The sequence below is a fragment of the Eurosta solidaginis genome, chromosome X (genome assembly GCF_040869045.1).
Source record: "Eurosta solidaginis isolate ZX-2024a chromosome X, ASM4086904v1, whole genome shotgun sequence".
NCBI lineage: Eukaryota > Metazoa > Arthropoda > Insecta > Diptera > Tephritidae > Eurosta > Eurosta solidaginis.
The window spans coordinates 184,269,848-184,286,367 of record NC_090324.1 but is presented as its reverse complement, the minus strand read 5'-3'; the positions used below and the strand labels follow the sequence as shown (position 1 = coordinate 184,286,367).

General features: G+C 40.6%; 1 long non-coding RNA gene and 1 pseudogene across 1 annotated transcript; both read right to left on the bottom strand.

The window, feature by feature from the left end:
• Nucleotides 1-308: 308 nt before the first annotated feature.
• On the bottom strand, nt 309-16,198 carry LOC137234598 (uncharacterized). The gene is made up of 3 exons (XR_010947834.1): nt 15,890-16,198; nt 818-2,056; nt 309-753 (listed from the first exon to the last, which is right to left on the bottom strand). It is a non-coding gene; the product is annotated as an uncharacterized lncRNA (long non-coding RNA).
• Nucleotides 3,651-15,152, bottom strand: LOC137234739 (integrator complex subunit 7-like; annotated as a pseudogene).
• Nucleotides 16,199-16,520: the final 322 nt, after the last annotated feature.

Sequence of the window (16,520 nt, the reverse complement as noted above, 5' to 3'; positions counted from 1 at the left end):
CCCTTCTCTTCGGGGCAGGTTACAATCTCAAATCGGTTTAGCCATTCTTGTGAACAAATGCGTGGTGGCAACGGCGCGCACCCACGTATTTGTTAAAGATTAGTTAAGGCGAAAAAAGGGGAAGAAAATAAAAACACCAAAAAGGTTTCGTATTAATAAAAAGGAATTCACAGTGGTTTTTTTTATTCAATGTATGTAAATACAACAAGTGTTAAGGAAGATTTTAACAGATGTTGTGAAAATGAAAATATTAAATATATTTTCGGAAATTATTAAATATATTTTATGAAATTGACAACTTACGTGAACGGGCGATTACGTGTACCTTTACTGGCTGCTGGATTCAAAGAGGACGAGCCTCTTTGCGACATGAGCCGATGAACCCGAGATACACCTCCTTCGTTGGGTTTCCCGGCAACAAAGTTGCTATACCGCGAGCTCACAGAGGTAAAATCTAAGATACATGCGTACTACCACTCACACATGCCTGTGTGTATTTTTGATCACAAGCATATGTGGGTGGTAGCAAACGAAGGAAAATAACTAAGAAAATTATGTTACGAGGGAGGGGAGATATATTTAGACCTGTGGCCTAAACATACCGGCCCCCTTGCCGTAAGCAACAAAGAAAACATTAAAAAAAGGTGATGCCACGTGATCGCACGTCCAGTAATGCAGTGTAATGAAAGAAGGCAGTGCAGATGCGGACTGCAAGCACTGCACGCCAGATGGTTGACCTCACGTTTCGCTCTCCTGTGGAAAAAGAAAAGAAGTTATTAGATATACGTACGTGGTTTTAAATTCCGTGCATATTTACTTAAATATATATAAGATGGCGCATGTGTGAGGCGTGAAAGTCGGATATTTATTTTTGGCAGGCTCCCGAGACCACCAACCCGAACACGGTCGGTTGGGTTAGGAGACCGCCAACTGTCGACGCCGGTGTACCGCTCACCATCATTTCGGCGTAAATGTCAGCGCCGAGTGTAAGCCGTATTGGTGATGAGCGGTAGAATTGCGGATCCGCCAGCCGCATGAATTCAAAGGGCGCGGCAATCTTGGGGTCCACATCGGACGGTGGACTTAAGCGGTAATGGCTTTCGACGACGGCTGCTTGGGTCGTTATGCGCGTCGACGCTCCGAATTTGCCGCGCAGTATGAGGGTGCATTGTTCATGTCCTTGGCGCTCCAATTGTAAGTCGCGTACCAGCTCCGCATCGACGATCGTGCTGGTGGCGCAGGGATCAATAATGGCCCGAACCAGGTGTAAATGCCCACGCGATTCGATTCGTACGGTGGCCGTCGGCGAAATGGGCACGAAAGGCCGCATGATGGGCGATGGTGTAGCCTGGAGCAGCCGCCCTGTTCGGAAGCCTTCCGGCGTGTCGCGCGCTAGCTTCATTGTACGTTGGGCTTCAAGAGAGTATGGCGTCGATTTCTTTCGCCGTTGCTGCCTTGCGAGTTTGGACGATTTAGCTGAGTTTCGATGGGGTCCGACCTCACGGTGCCGCCAATTATTTTGTTGGTTTCGAGGTTTGTTCGCTTTCGCCACGCTTCTTTCATGCTGTAACAGCGGCCGGAAACTGCGCATCCCATGATTTACCGTTGACGGTCTAGTCTCCGTTTTTGCTCGCTCTTCCTCCATTTGCGCTCTCTCTTCCTCCATTTCCTCTTCCTCCACCTGCTGAGCCCAGGATTTAGCCGGCCCCGAGGGGTTGATCGACAAAGCATCGTCGGACGTGTTGTCTTCGCCGTTTGTGGTCGTCTCGTCGCTTACCGGTCGACGCTCATCTAAATGAAGCGTGGTGTGGTGCTTCTCTTGGCACCTCTTGCAGCGATACTTGCTGTTACATTTGTCCACGCGGAGGTAAGGCGACAGACAGTTTGGACAGTACTTATGCAGAAGTACTGCCCGCAACCTCTCTTCTGGGGATTTTTTTCGATATTCGGCACAGATCCTAAGGCTATGATGCCTGCCGCAGAGCTGGCAAGCAACGTCGAAACGCTTTGCGCCTCCCTCTGACTTGGCCAATAAGGTTTGGTAACGGGTCATGATCTGAAAGAATATTGGTATCATTGATCATGCCAAAATTGAGGTTGGCGGAATGTTGTTTGGGTGGCGTAAACAAAAAAAAATTATCTCTAATATATTTTGCAGAAGAGAAAAAAAAAACATTTCATTGAAATAAAATTTAATTGAAATAAAAAATTAAAGGCCATAAGTAAATACTTATGCGCGCAAAGAAAGGAAGAAAAAACGGATTTAGCACGCATCCAAGCGATGTGGCTGTTGCTTTAGCGCCTTTAGTACATTTTATAATTTGATTTATGTCGGTAGATGTCACCGAAGTGGTCCTAAAATTTATTTTTGATTTGTGGTGAACTTTGTTTTCACAACAAGTCGCCTGCCACCACACGGAACGGTTAGAAACCTGGCTGAAAAGGTATTACAGAGTTGCACTTCCACCATTCAACATTATTTTTGACGTGTATTGTCGATAATGTTGAAATTCGTGGAATTAAGTATTTTAAATCTCGACCAAATGGTCGAGATATGCAATACGCGACATGTGTGGCGTGTTGTGCTCGATATGTCGTGCGGAATGCAATGCCTGAATTGTAGTGCGTTACGTGGAGTGCGTGACGTGTAGTGCGGCGTGTAGTTCATGACGTGTGGTGCGGCATATAGTGCATGACGTGTAGTGCGTGAGATGCTTGCGCATGAGGCCTAACGTTTGTCTTGCAATAATAATTGACAGTCAGACATTAATTGTAGAGATTTTGACATCTGCTACGCTTTTCCATTTCCTGAATGGAACAAAAAATTTCATTGATATAAAACACGCGGTGGTGAGTACATTTCTAAAATGCGTAATCTGGTTTTTATCAATTAATTTTCTTATTATTTTCAGAAATTGCTATATGGTGCCTATTGGCTATTGTCCTGCGTATTAAATTGCGTGCCACCGGAGATAAGAGCACCAATATTCTATTGCAACTAAATAAACCGTTTACAATTTCACTGGCTTGCAATGGAGACGCTATAATTTCGTGAAAGAATGACAAATATTGCAAAGAATTAGCACAAACCCATTCTTATAAGGAATATTTCCATACCTTGGCATTGCGGTTGCATCCCCATTGTAGTCTATGATTTACAGAAGCATAGCATTGCCTCTGGTAATAAGTGACTTAAAATCCAGCGATGCATAATACCGGATTGAGATGTCTCATCCCGGCGAAATCCCTGTTTGATGTATGTCAATTTCAGGCAGTATATTGCTGCCCGTGTGCGTGAGCATAAACAAAACACGCCTGTAAAATAAACTTTCGGCATTTCCGGATCGTCTTCCATAATTTGGCATAGTGATATAGCAACGCACTCCAACGACCTAGGATCGTGCGTCAGACAAACTTGTATAATAAGTGGTAAGTAAGCAAATTCAGATAGCTTGCGTGATAATTTTGGGCCAGGAGGACAGGGAAAGAAAAACTCTTATATCTTATAAGTGTATCTGATAATTCAGAGGCAAGTTCAGTTTCATTATAGATGGGTGTACCCTTTGCTATGAGACACCATTTTAATTGTGGAATTTGTTGAAGCGAACGCCAACCATCAATACCTATAACCCAACAACGTGTTTTTGGTGTTATAGACGTTTTATTTGTGGGTTGAGTGTCTGTAGTAGCTGCAGCAACGGTAGTGGTTGATCTGGTTTAGGACCAACATCCATAATAGCATTCAATTTGTGTAGTATAAAGAGTAGGCACATTAGTACTCGATTATCCATTTGTGAATTGGCTGTGCCAGCTCCTTCCTCCTCAATTCGCGTTTCTGTTGCACACCCAACTCTAATAGTACCACTCAGAGCTGTTGGTGCTGATGTTGACGGTTGCACCTCAAAGTCGACATCCATTACTGCAATGTCTGTTAGTGCTTCTGCAAGGGAGATTGCAAATTTACGCAATTGAAAATGTGAACCAAGTGCACTCAAAGCATCGCCCGGCATTTCGACATTACACGGTGGATATTCTATATCCTCAGTTATCAACAAATTGAGGAACGACACTAGAAATTTTAACACCACAACATAAATTTTGTAGATCGCGCTCATTTTCGTTATCACCAACCATGCAAATATTGAACCTTCCATGTGGAAATTTACGATTTCCATTATGACAGCCGTAGTCTCTTTGTCACCCTCAGCGTAGGCCATATCCGCTGCTATAGTTGGCATAGCTTGACTTGCAGTTGCATAGTCATCCAAACAAACGCATGTAAGACATAAATCCTGCACTGATTCCTGTTGTTCATGTAGCACAACATGACGAGTCAAAGGACGATCGCATAATTTAAGTGAAATATTTAGATATACATATTGTTCACGCGTATCTGCGTTCGTGCATCGCTTTTTTTCTTTTTTTTTTTTGTTTGCCAAGCATGTTCGCATTGCGGATCTGCTAATTGGGTGAGGGATCTCAATACTTGTGCACGCACAACTTTACGTTTATCTTGCAAAACGTCAAGCAACAAACTAACTTGATCTGGTACACCAGTGAGTGTACGTGCCGAGAGCCAGGTGAATCCAATATAGCTACAACAAAACTTTCTGCTGGATATTTGGGAAATGTGACGCCACCAGCTGATTTCGTTTCGTTTGTTTCAAATTACGCGATGTCACTGTAGTCGCTACGGGTGGTGGTGTCAATGATGATGACAACGTATATAGCTTTAAATTTTCTTGATGTTCGTTTGACTGCCATATTTTGGTGTGCCGCGTGCGCTAAGATTACACCCACTAACGCTAACGCTACTCGCGCTTCTACTAGTGCTACTGACATTCCCCGTACCACTTTGACTGCCGTCACTACTCATTGTACATTGATGCTGACCAGTTTTGTTACCGTCAAGTCCATTACTCAGCGCTAGCGCCAGTGATGGTGTATTGGGTAGTGAGGGGGTAATGTAATTGTTGCTACTGTTGTGCGTCATTGTGTTTCCTTCTAATAACAGAAGATGTTGCTGGTTTTGTTGTTGGTTGCAATAGCTTGCTTGATTATATTGTGAGTGCCCATTGAGCGAATTAAAAAGGTCACTCTCAATATTTGCGACGCCATGGCTGCGCGCAGCTTCATTATCAGCTTCATCGTCACCATCGGAATCGGTATAGCGAGCAACTGTTTTGCCACGAGCATGTGTACGACGTCTGTTGGCGCTTTCCCCACCCCCGACCGATGCCTCCACGGCATTAGTTTGCTCATCGTTGGTATCATTGGTGTGCTCGTCGTCTTCATCGTCGTCTCTTTTTCTTTTTTGTTTTGTTAAGTCCGATTGTGTTTATCTCTACTTGTGTTACGAGCTTGTTGACGTTCATTGAACCTACTGATGTACCAAAATCCTGAATATTCGTTGCTGCAACCGCAGCGGCTGCTGCTGCTACAGCTTCATCTTCAGATAACGTACGGATTAAGTCGACATTTTCAACTTATACCAACGATTCATTGTTAGTAGATGACATCTGAGCTATCTATATATGGTGTGTTTTCAATATGTATTAGTATGCGCTGGCGGTGTTAAGAACAACAAAGGTGGCCCTTACAAAATCTTAACACTTCGGACTTTTTACTTCCTGTGTGCCAATCCCCAAACGTCAAGCTAACGACTAAGCTGCTGCGCAGGGACTTTGCCACCAGCTGCCTTCGTATACGGGAGTCTTCCTTTTGTGTTGCAGAAGCTGGCGCATTCGCCAGGCATATGTAGCTCGAGTTAAGTGTTAATCACTTGCCTAGTTTCGTTCCTTCCTTTTTGCAAATATTTATTTACGATTTTCAATTCAAAACTCGTATCCCTATTTTCCGAGTATATCGTCTAGTCAAATTAAATTAAGACATAGATCTTTTACTAAAGTAGCTGGTTTTGAATCGTGATGCATGTGCTTCAACACAGGCATGAGTTTTAATTTCATTGGCACTAGTATTTGTAAAGATTCAATCATATATGATATTTTGGCGCACATGCTAATGGTGAATGAGCGTGATCAAGCGGCAAACTGTCCACTTGCTTATATGGCCGCTTCAACCTCTACTGAGTCATGACTATCGAGAGCGCGTCGAATTGCATGATGTACTTGTTGTTTTTCGGGTAGTGTACGTGATACGGCACCCAATGTGCGCAATGTTAGAGGCAAAACGTTTGTATTTTGTCGATGTGTACGTAGCGTTTTTTTTTTTTTTTGCCACATAGGGTGCCTTTTGGTATCAAATTGATGATTAAATGATGACATTTGATTGGATTTCTTTTCTGCACAGAAAATCCTATAGTCACAACAAATCAACTCAAGTCCTGTTTTATCAAAGTAGTAAGTAGTAGGGTTTCCTTTTTCGTCTGTAGACTTTGATAAGAGTTGAGAATACTGTTTTTATGTGTTATTAAGACTTTTTAGTTCATATATAAAAACTGTTACATGCTCAACGTATAGATTTGTGTTTCTTAAACATTTATTTTACACTTTTACATCTTTACAACCTGTATAACAACTTTATAATGAACTTTAATTGACGAAAAGCTAAAAATTATGTAGATCCTTTCATGAATTTCATTTATTTTACAGAAAATTAGATTCATCTTGCTAGAAAGTAATTCATTGATTAGTAGTTTGGCAATAGAACACATAGGGTACATTTTCCTCCCGACGACCATTAGTTTTTAATTTAAAAATATGTACTGATAAATTTGGACGTTTAGTTCATATGATATGTGGGGATGTGATGTCTAATTTAATTGCGTATTATGTGGCAGATAAAGAATCTGAGTTAGGGTTCTGTTGGCCTCGTTCGGGGGAACGGGAGCTGGGATATCGGTGTGTTGGCCTCGTTCGGGGTGAACGAGAGCTGGGTTATTTGGGAATAAAGGAGTGTGGACTATTAAAGTTCATTCTCGTTGTCGTTGGGCGGAAGTAGTACCAGTTTCGCGATTGGTCTGCTAATTTGTCCCTTAATTGTATTCCCTTAATTATTTTCTGACGATTCTCCCCATTCTCCACTCGTTCGGTTGTAGATTATACTCCTTGATGACGACTAGGTCCCCGGGTTTTAAGTTGGATTGTGGATGTTTCCATTTATACCGTTTTTGGATCTCGGTGAGATATTCCGATTTCCATCTTTTGCAAAAGGTCTGATGAAGGGCTTTCATCTTTTGCCATCGGTTTACAATGGAGGCAGGGTTTTCATTACAGTCGAGTTCAGGTGGAGCTAAAAGATGCCCACCTACGAGAAAATGGCCTGGAGTAAGCGGCTCCAGGTCGGAAGGGTCGTTGGATGAGGGACTTAGAGGTCTCGAGTTGAGGCAGGCCTCAATTCGACATAAGATGGTTGTAAACTCTTCGAGAGTATATTTATGATCGGACGCGATCTTTTTAAAGTGGGTCTTAAAACTTTTTACCCCCGCTTCCCACAAACCTCCCATGTGAGGAGCGCTTGGCGGTATAAAATGCCATTCTATAATGTGATGGCTATATTTAGTCAACGTTCCGTCCCTTGCTTCACGCAGAAATGCTTTAAACTCGGATCGTAAAGATCGAGAAGCTCCGACAAAGTTAGTACCATTGTCGGAGTAAACGTTTTTCGGACAGCCTCGTCTGGATACGAATCTGGCGAGGGCAGTTAGGAAGGACCCGGTGCTAAGGTCGTTTGTCGCTTCTAGATGGATGGCTTTCGTCGAAAAGCAGACAAACAGGCAAACATATCCTTTTGAAATTCGACATCCCCTCCCTCGGTAGGATTTTATATCGAATGGTCCTGCGAAATCTACCCCAGTGTTTGTGAAGGCCCTAGTAAAGGTGGTGCGCTTTTTCGGAAGGATCCCCATAAGTTGCGTTTGTGTCCGCTTCCTTTAAATCGTACAGACCTTACAGTTGTGGATAACCGACCTTATCATGACTTTAACGCGTGGGATCTAGTACTGAGTGCGGATGTGACGTAGCATCAGCTGGTTCCCTCCATGCAGGGTGGTCTCATGAGAGGATTGAACTATAAGCCTGGATAACCAGCAAGTGTAAGGAAGGATAATGGGATGACTTTCGTTATGAGACATATCTTTGGATGCCCCAGTCCGCCCCCCAGTTCGAATGATGCCTTCTTCATCTATATATGGATTCAGGGGTAAAATCTCACTCTTGCCATTTATTAGTTTTCCTGACTTCAAATTTGTGTACTCTTCTTGATAATGTTGCCTTTGGCATACTGTTATCAATCTTCGTGTTGTTTTTTCTATTTCGTCAGAGGCTATCGAATGAGAATCCCTTTTAAAGGAGGCTTTAGTGATTGGGTGCGTATTCTGGAAAAACCGAAGAATATAGGATATAACCCGCAAAGCCCTCGGTAGATCGGAAAACCTGTCCAGAATATCAAAGTTATTTTAGACCGAAGTTGTATGAACTTTCACCCTCTTTTCCTCCATATTCGTATTGTAATCTTCTTCTTGTGTTGGACAATTTTCGTTGCCTTCTTGTAACCAAGAAGGTCCCTGCCACCACAAAGAATTGTCGATTAGATCCGAAGCGAGGAGGCCTCTGCTCGCCAAATCTGCAGGGTTTGACGCGGAGTCTACGTGCCGCCATACCTTGTCTCCAACTTTGTCGATGATTTTCGTTATTGGATGTGCCACAAACGTTGACCACGAACATGGTGGCTTTCGGATCCATGCCAGTACTATCGTCGAATCTGTCCAAAGGGTTACTTTAATATTGGAAAGTTGCATATTTTCTATAGCCGACTCTATGATTTCTGCAAGTAGGACTGCGCTGCAGAGTTCCAGTCGTGGCAATGATATAGTTTTGACCGAGGCTACTCTCGTCTTGGCCATCAGCAAGTTGGTGAAGACTTGATCCTTCGTTTGTACCCTCAGGAAGACAGTGGCGGCATATGCTTTTTCCGAAGCATCGCTGAATCCATGTATTTCGACATTGTCCTTCAATGTGTAGTGAACCCATAGCGGTATGCGTATATCATTGATCTTTTCGTAGTCCGTCATGAATGATTGCCACCGATGTAGAGTAGTTTCAGACACATCTTCATCCCAGCCTGTCCCTTCCAACCAAATATTTTGCATTATTATTTTGGCTTCAATTACGACTGGTGCCAGCCAGCCAAGAGGGTCGAAAAGATTTGCGATCGCAGAAAGTATTGACCTTTTTGTTACGGCATGGTTATTATCAAAGGGTTTCGCTGTGAAGTAGAAGTAGTCGAAATGGGCGTTCCACCTGATACTGAAGTTGGATGTCAATTTTCGCAGTGGAAAACCTGCCGATTGCAATGCCGATGATATTTCGTCCCTTGCCTTGATTGCAATTTCGATGCTATATCCACCGGCGATTACGTCATCAACGTACATGCAATTTCGCAGGATATCTGCTGCCATTGGATGCGATGTCTCCACGTCATCAGCTAGTTGGTGCAGCGTTCGAATCGCAAGATACGGAGCGCAATTAACCCCAAAGGTTACCGTTTTCAATTCATAAATGTTAACTGGGTTTTTGGGGCATTTGCGAAATATGATTCGCTGGTATTTTGTTTGATTTTCATTAACTCATATTTGGCGGTACATTTTTTCTATGTCGCTGTTAAATACGTATTTGAACAGCCGCCAACGTAGTATAAGGATTGTCAGGTCGCATTGAAGAATCGGACCTGGATATAAGGCATCATTTAGGCTTTTGCCATTAGTGGTAGAACACGATGCATTAAATACGACTCTGACTTTTGTCGTTGTACTTCCCTCCTTTATAACAGCATGGTGAGGTAGGAAGTAACAGTCATTTGAGTCTGGCGAAATATTGCCTATTTGTTTCATGTGCCCTAAGGTTTCATATTCGGATACAACTCTATTGTATTCCGTTTGGAGGACTGGGTTTTTCGCAAGTCGTGTTTCGTTGCGATAGAATTGAGAACACGCACTTCTTAATGTGGGGCCCAAGTTAAACTCTTTCCTAAAGGGTAAGGAGACTACGTATTTGCCATCGTTGTTCCGAACTGTTGTGGATTTGTATAGCTCCTCGCAGTAAGTGTCATCGTTATTGATGCTCCTTTTCTTTGGAATATCCTCTATCTCCCTAAAAGCCGCCAATTGTTTATCTAAAGTGATCTCATTGAAATATGAAACTAGGGTCTCATTTGTATCAACCGCATCTGTCCGGCCTGTCAAAATCCAGCCGAACACCGTTTCCTGTGCTATTAATGTGTTTAGCACATCTTTCCTAATGCCGCCTAACATAATTTGGGGGTATATGTCTCCGCCCAGAATTAGATCGACTGGCTCATTGACAAAGACGTTTGTCAGCCAGTACTAAGTCAGGGAATGCTTGCCTAGTCATTGCATTTATTCGGCAAATTGGAAGTTTCCCTGTCAGTTGTGGTAAAACCAGCATGATCGTATTGATCTCGATTAATGGGTCGGTTGGTGACCGTAGTTGTATGTTGCACGCTTCTTTTACTTGTGCAGACATTGTATTATTGATGCCCGAAACTTGGGCATGCAGGTGTTTGGATGGCAGATTAATTCTGCGCTTTAGTTTCTCGGTAATGAATGAACATTCAGATCCCGAGTCTATTAGGGCTCTCGCCGAATAGTCAACACCATTAAAATGAATATTGACCTGAGCTGTCCCTAGTAATACCCCTTTATTTGTGTTTGCGAAACATGAGTTCACATTATTAATCGGAGCATTTTCTCTTTCAGCATTGCGTCGTATTTGAGCTTCCCGTGAGGTAGATGCTCCGATAGTGTCAGAAGTATTTGTTGGTTTTGGCTGATTCGAAATATGAAGCAGCGTATGATGTCTTAAATGACATGTGGCACAGTTCATTTGACTGGCGCACTTTGTCACCGAATGGCCAGCAGAAAGGCAGTTTATACACCCACGGCTGCTCTTAATTTGTTCAAACCGTTTATTGGGTGTTAAACGTAAGAACTTTTCACACTTTGAAATTCGATGTGCAGGACTTTTGCACATCTTACACGTAGGCTTGGCTATACTTGCACTTGCCTGATAGGACCCTAATTTTTTAGCAGATGTATCTGTTGTCGAACGAGATACTTGTGGCTTTGAGGTTTTGTAAACTGTATCCCCTCTCAGATCAGTCACGGTTTCTAAGGTTTGGAAACGATTGGATAAGAATCTATCCATATCTGCCCATTTTGAAATTTCCGTTTTGTCTTCAATTGTTTGTTCCCAGAGCGCCAGTGTAGTTTCTGGCAGTTTTGTGGAACATAGATATGTTATAAATGCATCCCAGTTTGATATGTCTATGTGATGACACTGGAGCGCCGAGAAGCAATTATTTATTTCACGTTGCAGTTTCTTTATAGAGCTACCGCATTCACTCTCAACTGCTTTTAAACTAAAAAGAATTTTTAATTGGGCGTTTACTAAGATACGTTTATTTTCGTATCTGTCACAAAGATTTTTCCACGCTGTTTCGAAACCGTCTTTCGTTAAAGGACATCGCCCAACTACCTCTTTTGTCTCACTTTGAGTCTTTTGGTTTAAATAATATAATTTTTCTACTGCTTCTAGGTTTTTGTTACGTATATATATAGCAGTGAACATGTCTCGAAATGAAGGCCAAGAAAGGTAATCTCCCTTGAAAACGTCCGTAGCACACGGTGGCAGGCGCACGCGATATTCCCTGTCTCCTGAGCTTTCTTCTTTCTTTTCAGCTTTCTCAAGTTTTTCCGAGAGTTCAGCCATCGCTGCCTGGCACTTGAGAAAGCTGAAGTATGCAATTTTGTGCTTCTTTTTGATAGCCGACTGCTCTTTTGCCTCCAGTTCTGAGGAGCTCAAGAGTTCCTCATATGTCTGCTTCGCCTTCTCCCATAGCGATTTCAACTCCTCCTTTTGGACTAAGAGGGTGTGTTTTGTATGGTCTGAAGGGGACATATCATGAAAGTCATTTTCAAACTCAGTCATTGCCTCTGCTTGGCGTATATAGGTATCCATTATTAAATGAAAATTTATCGAAATATTAATTAATTAATTGCCTTTGCAGAGAGTACTGATTGAAAATGAACTGGATTGAAGGAATGTGTTCGAGAGAGATTTCTCGGTGAAGTGGCCTCGAAGCTTGCAAGAAAGCTAGTAGTTTGAGGGAATGTCCAAATGCGTGGTGGCAACGGTGCGCGCCCACGTATTTGTTAAAGATTAGTGCTAATGCAGCTGTGTTAACAAATTGTGTAAGCCAATAAGTAATGGCTAGTGAAAAAATTGTGTCAGTGAAGATAAAAATATATGAACGCTTCTTATGGACTTTTGGTAATTTAACCAAGGACTGTGAACTTTTGTATCACAAAGTTAGATCAGTAAAAACTGATTTGTATTGTATTGTATTGTATTGTATTTATTTCATTATCAATTTTTTAGAATTCCAACTATAATTATTACGTGGCTTGCGAAGCTGAAATGCTTATCTGCAGGAAAATGAATATGTTTACAATGTAATAAAATGAGAATAAAAATAAAAGTACAAATTTTAATTGATGTTACACATAAACATTAAAACTTAGTAATAGATTTTCGGGATTATAATTATGATTCATATGGGTATAGGTATAAATTAGGCTTACCACAAAGATAAATAACAATTAATTAAGTCGAATAAAACTGCATAGACTTAAGCGATCAATTACAATAAACTCTGAATGTATTTAGGCAGGTTAGTGAGGTGTGACGGCAACTCGTTTAAGATTAATGGGAACTGCACAGAGAGCATGCTTTTTGTATAATTATTGAGGAACCTTGAGACCCTTAATCTATTTTCCATACATTTACGAGTACCATGGTGATGGTCAATTGGTATCCTTAGGCTGCTATCATCATAGAATTCATTCAAAACTGTCAACCTATATATGGACTTAATGTCGAGCAGACCTAACTCTTTATTGGGTGTATCGTGTGAGTCACGCACATTTTTCTTTTTACAAAGGATTTTAAGGATGCGGGTTTGGATGCCTTGCAGATATTTACAGTATATGGAGGTGCCCCATCCTGTAATTCCATGCTTCAGGTATGATTCGGCTAACGCCAAATAAGCTTGTTTCAGAACTTCGAAGTTGCTACAAAAGCTCAAATGTTTTAAGAAAAAAGATGAGGACCTTAGCTTTTTTTGAAGGTGGGATATGTGTATATTCCACTTAAAGTGATCGTCTAAGATAACACCAAGGTACTTGTACGTGTTTACTGTCTCCAGAATCTCGACGCATGCGCATGGATCAAATTTAGTATGTAAACAACTGAAGTTGTGATATACTAAGGCAATGTCTGACGGACTTATATGCGGTGGTCGAATGTGCATTATTTTAGTTTTTGAAGCGTTTATTAAGAGGCCACTGTCATGAGACCATTTTGCTATCAGATTTAGCTTCCTCTGCATGATTGTTTAGCTTCATCTAGGCTCCTATGGGAGACTACGACTGCGGTGTCATCAGCATATGCATAAACCTTACAATTTTTTAAGTTTTTGAGCAGACTATTTGTATAGATAATATATAGAATAGGACCAAGCTTAGAACCTTGCGGGACTCCGCACGAGAAGCTAGTTTCTTCACTATACATATTTCGTATTTTAACTGTATATTTCCTTAGTTCCAGATAATTTTCGAACCATTTAAGGCTATTTCCTCGATCACTAGCATTATCCAGGGCTTCCAATAACTTGGCGTGCGAAAGGGTATCGAATGCTTTACTAAAGTTAATGAATAGTGCAAGGGAATGGTAGTTCTTTCCTAAATTTTCGTTAATGTGGTTGGAAAATCGACCTAGAAGCTGGTTAATGTTTTTGCCTTTTTGGAAACCGTATTGGTTTTCATCTATTATATTAAAATTTTCTATAAAATGTGTTAATCTGCGGACTAAAACTTCCTCCATGATTTTTTCAATTATCGGCAAAATCGCAATAGGTCTATAATTTCTATAATCAACCTTGGTTCCTGCTTTGTAGATTGGCTTTATTAAAGAAACTTTTAAGAGATCTGGAACGGTGCATTGACTCAAGCTAAGGTTAATAAGTCTGGTTATAATTGGAGTTAACACCACTGCATTATTTTTTAGGTCCTTTGGTCGAATTCCATCAAATCCAGGTCCCTTTTTTTCATCGAGCTTTTGTAGGATTGCATATATTTCTCCTTCGTCTGTTTCCCCAAAGTATATAGAGTTAGATATTTTAGTTTCAACTATTTTCATGGTGCTGATATCGCAATTGTGTATTGCGCATTTGATACCGTCTTCAAAGGTTGTAATAAAATTGCCGCAGATGCTTTTCAAATCTTCACCGGTGAAATTTCTAATAATGAATTCATCGGGACCTACGCTTTTCCTACCAACTACCTCATTTATGACCTGCAACGTTTTCCTAATATCGTTCCTACACGCTACGAATTTATCGCGGTAGTAATCATTTCTTGATCTACGAACGATTTTGTTGACATGATTCCTGAACTTTTTGTATTCTATTTCTAATTTTGTATTATTGGGATTTGACTTCCATTTTTTATACAGCTTATCTCTGTCCTTACATAAGGCTTTGAGGTCGCTTGTCATCCATTCATTTTCTTTCCTGCGCTTTTTATTTTTACACTTAATTAGAGAGTACTCATATATGTATTTAAACAACGACTGTATCTTTTCGTACATTTCATTAACATTATTTGAGTTAAGAACATCGTTCCAATTAACTTCATGAATCATCTTAGATACTTTCTTGCTGCTTAGTGCGTAAGGGAGTGCTGTATCTTGTTCTATACTATTTGCGTGATCACGACTACTAAGATAAATCCCGCAAAGGATTGTATAATGGTCAGTGATGTTTGTTTCTAATATTGCCGCCGATATTTCGGCAGCCCTGCTTTTTACGAATATATGGTCGATACAAGTGCTAGAATTTCTCTTAATATCTACTCTTGTATAGTCATTGATTACCCATTTATAGCCATATGATGCATGCATGTCTAAATATAGCGCTACATTCCTATTATCACCATCACGAATGTTTATGTTTATATCACCAATAATTATTACGCATTCCTCTTTGTCTGCATTTCTCATTACACTCTCCAGCTCGCTAACAAACTCAGGTATATTCGGCTGTGGCGGACGGTACATAGCATAATGAGTATATTTACATTTGTTGCTGTTATTGGGAAGAATTTCAATGCCAACTGCCTCATATGTATTCGTTTGCAATGTGATGCCGCAAGTGAGAATAGTAAAGTTTTCAATCTTTTGTTTTAAAAATTGTATGAGAACTAAGCCTATTGTCCACCCAAACAACAACAACAATATATGTGTATGTAACTAAGTGCACTTTGTACTATAGCACCAAACTAAATTGCAAAAGTATTGCCCGTGTAAATAAGTGCAAGTGATTTGTATGTGAGAAAAAATTTTATTTAATTAAATGTGCGCCTAAATTAAATTTAAAGGTTTCTGAATAAGTAACCTTAACAAATGGAATTTTTGTGCTGTGGATTAAATGAATTTTTTCAGATAAATCCTGCAAATGTGAAAATAGGAAAGTGGCGCAAAACGGAGTTTGAGGTTATGTTAACCTTTTAGAGCAGTGTTGTGCTACCTTGAGCTGTGTCCGGAAAATCTTACCGCTGGTGGGGGATTGTTCCGGATAGACACAAGGCGTGTTGCATAAACTTTATATAACTGCGTTAAGCGCCTTTTGTCCTATTTTTGCACAAAATAAGACTTCTCACTTCACGAACAAAAAATCACTTGCACTGTGTAATATAAAGAGTCACTTTGTAATTTGTAATTTTATTTTGAAATTTTATTAAAAGTGAAATTAAAAGAAAACCCTACCTAGCACGGAATATTTTTAAACCACGTACCTTTTATCAAAGTGTTGATCCGGAGTAATCGAATGTGATTAAAATATTGTTGTTGTATGTTTCCAAGGTACCACCAAGAGCGTATCAGTTGTATATATTGGCTGTATCAGTTGTCGTCTTCAATATAAACTTGCTGGTATCACCATGAACAATTGCTGATATTTGACTTTGAAATTAGTGTTTTTTCCTGTGTATTATCAATTCCTTGCTTTAATGCCTAGAAAGTTGAGTGGACTGTAATTGTGTGACTGGTTCTCTTTACCGGCGCGGTAAGGACCATGAACAAATGCGTGGTGGCAACGGCGCGCACCCACGTATTTGTTAAAGATTAGTTAAGGCGAAAAAAGGGGAAGAAAATAAAAACACCAAAAAGGTTTCGTATTAATAAGAAGGAATTCACAGTGGTTTTTTTTATTCAATGTATGTAAATACAACAAGTGTTAAGGAAGATTTTAACAGATGTTGTGAAAATGAAAATATTAAATATATTTTCGAAAATTATTAAATATATTTTATGAAATTGTCAACTTACGTGAACGGGCGATTACGTGTACCTTTGCTGGTGCTGGATTCAAAGAGGACGAGCCTCTTTGCGACATGAGCCGATGAACCCGAGATACAGCTCCTTCGT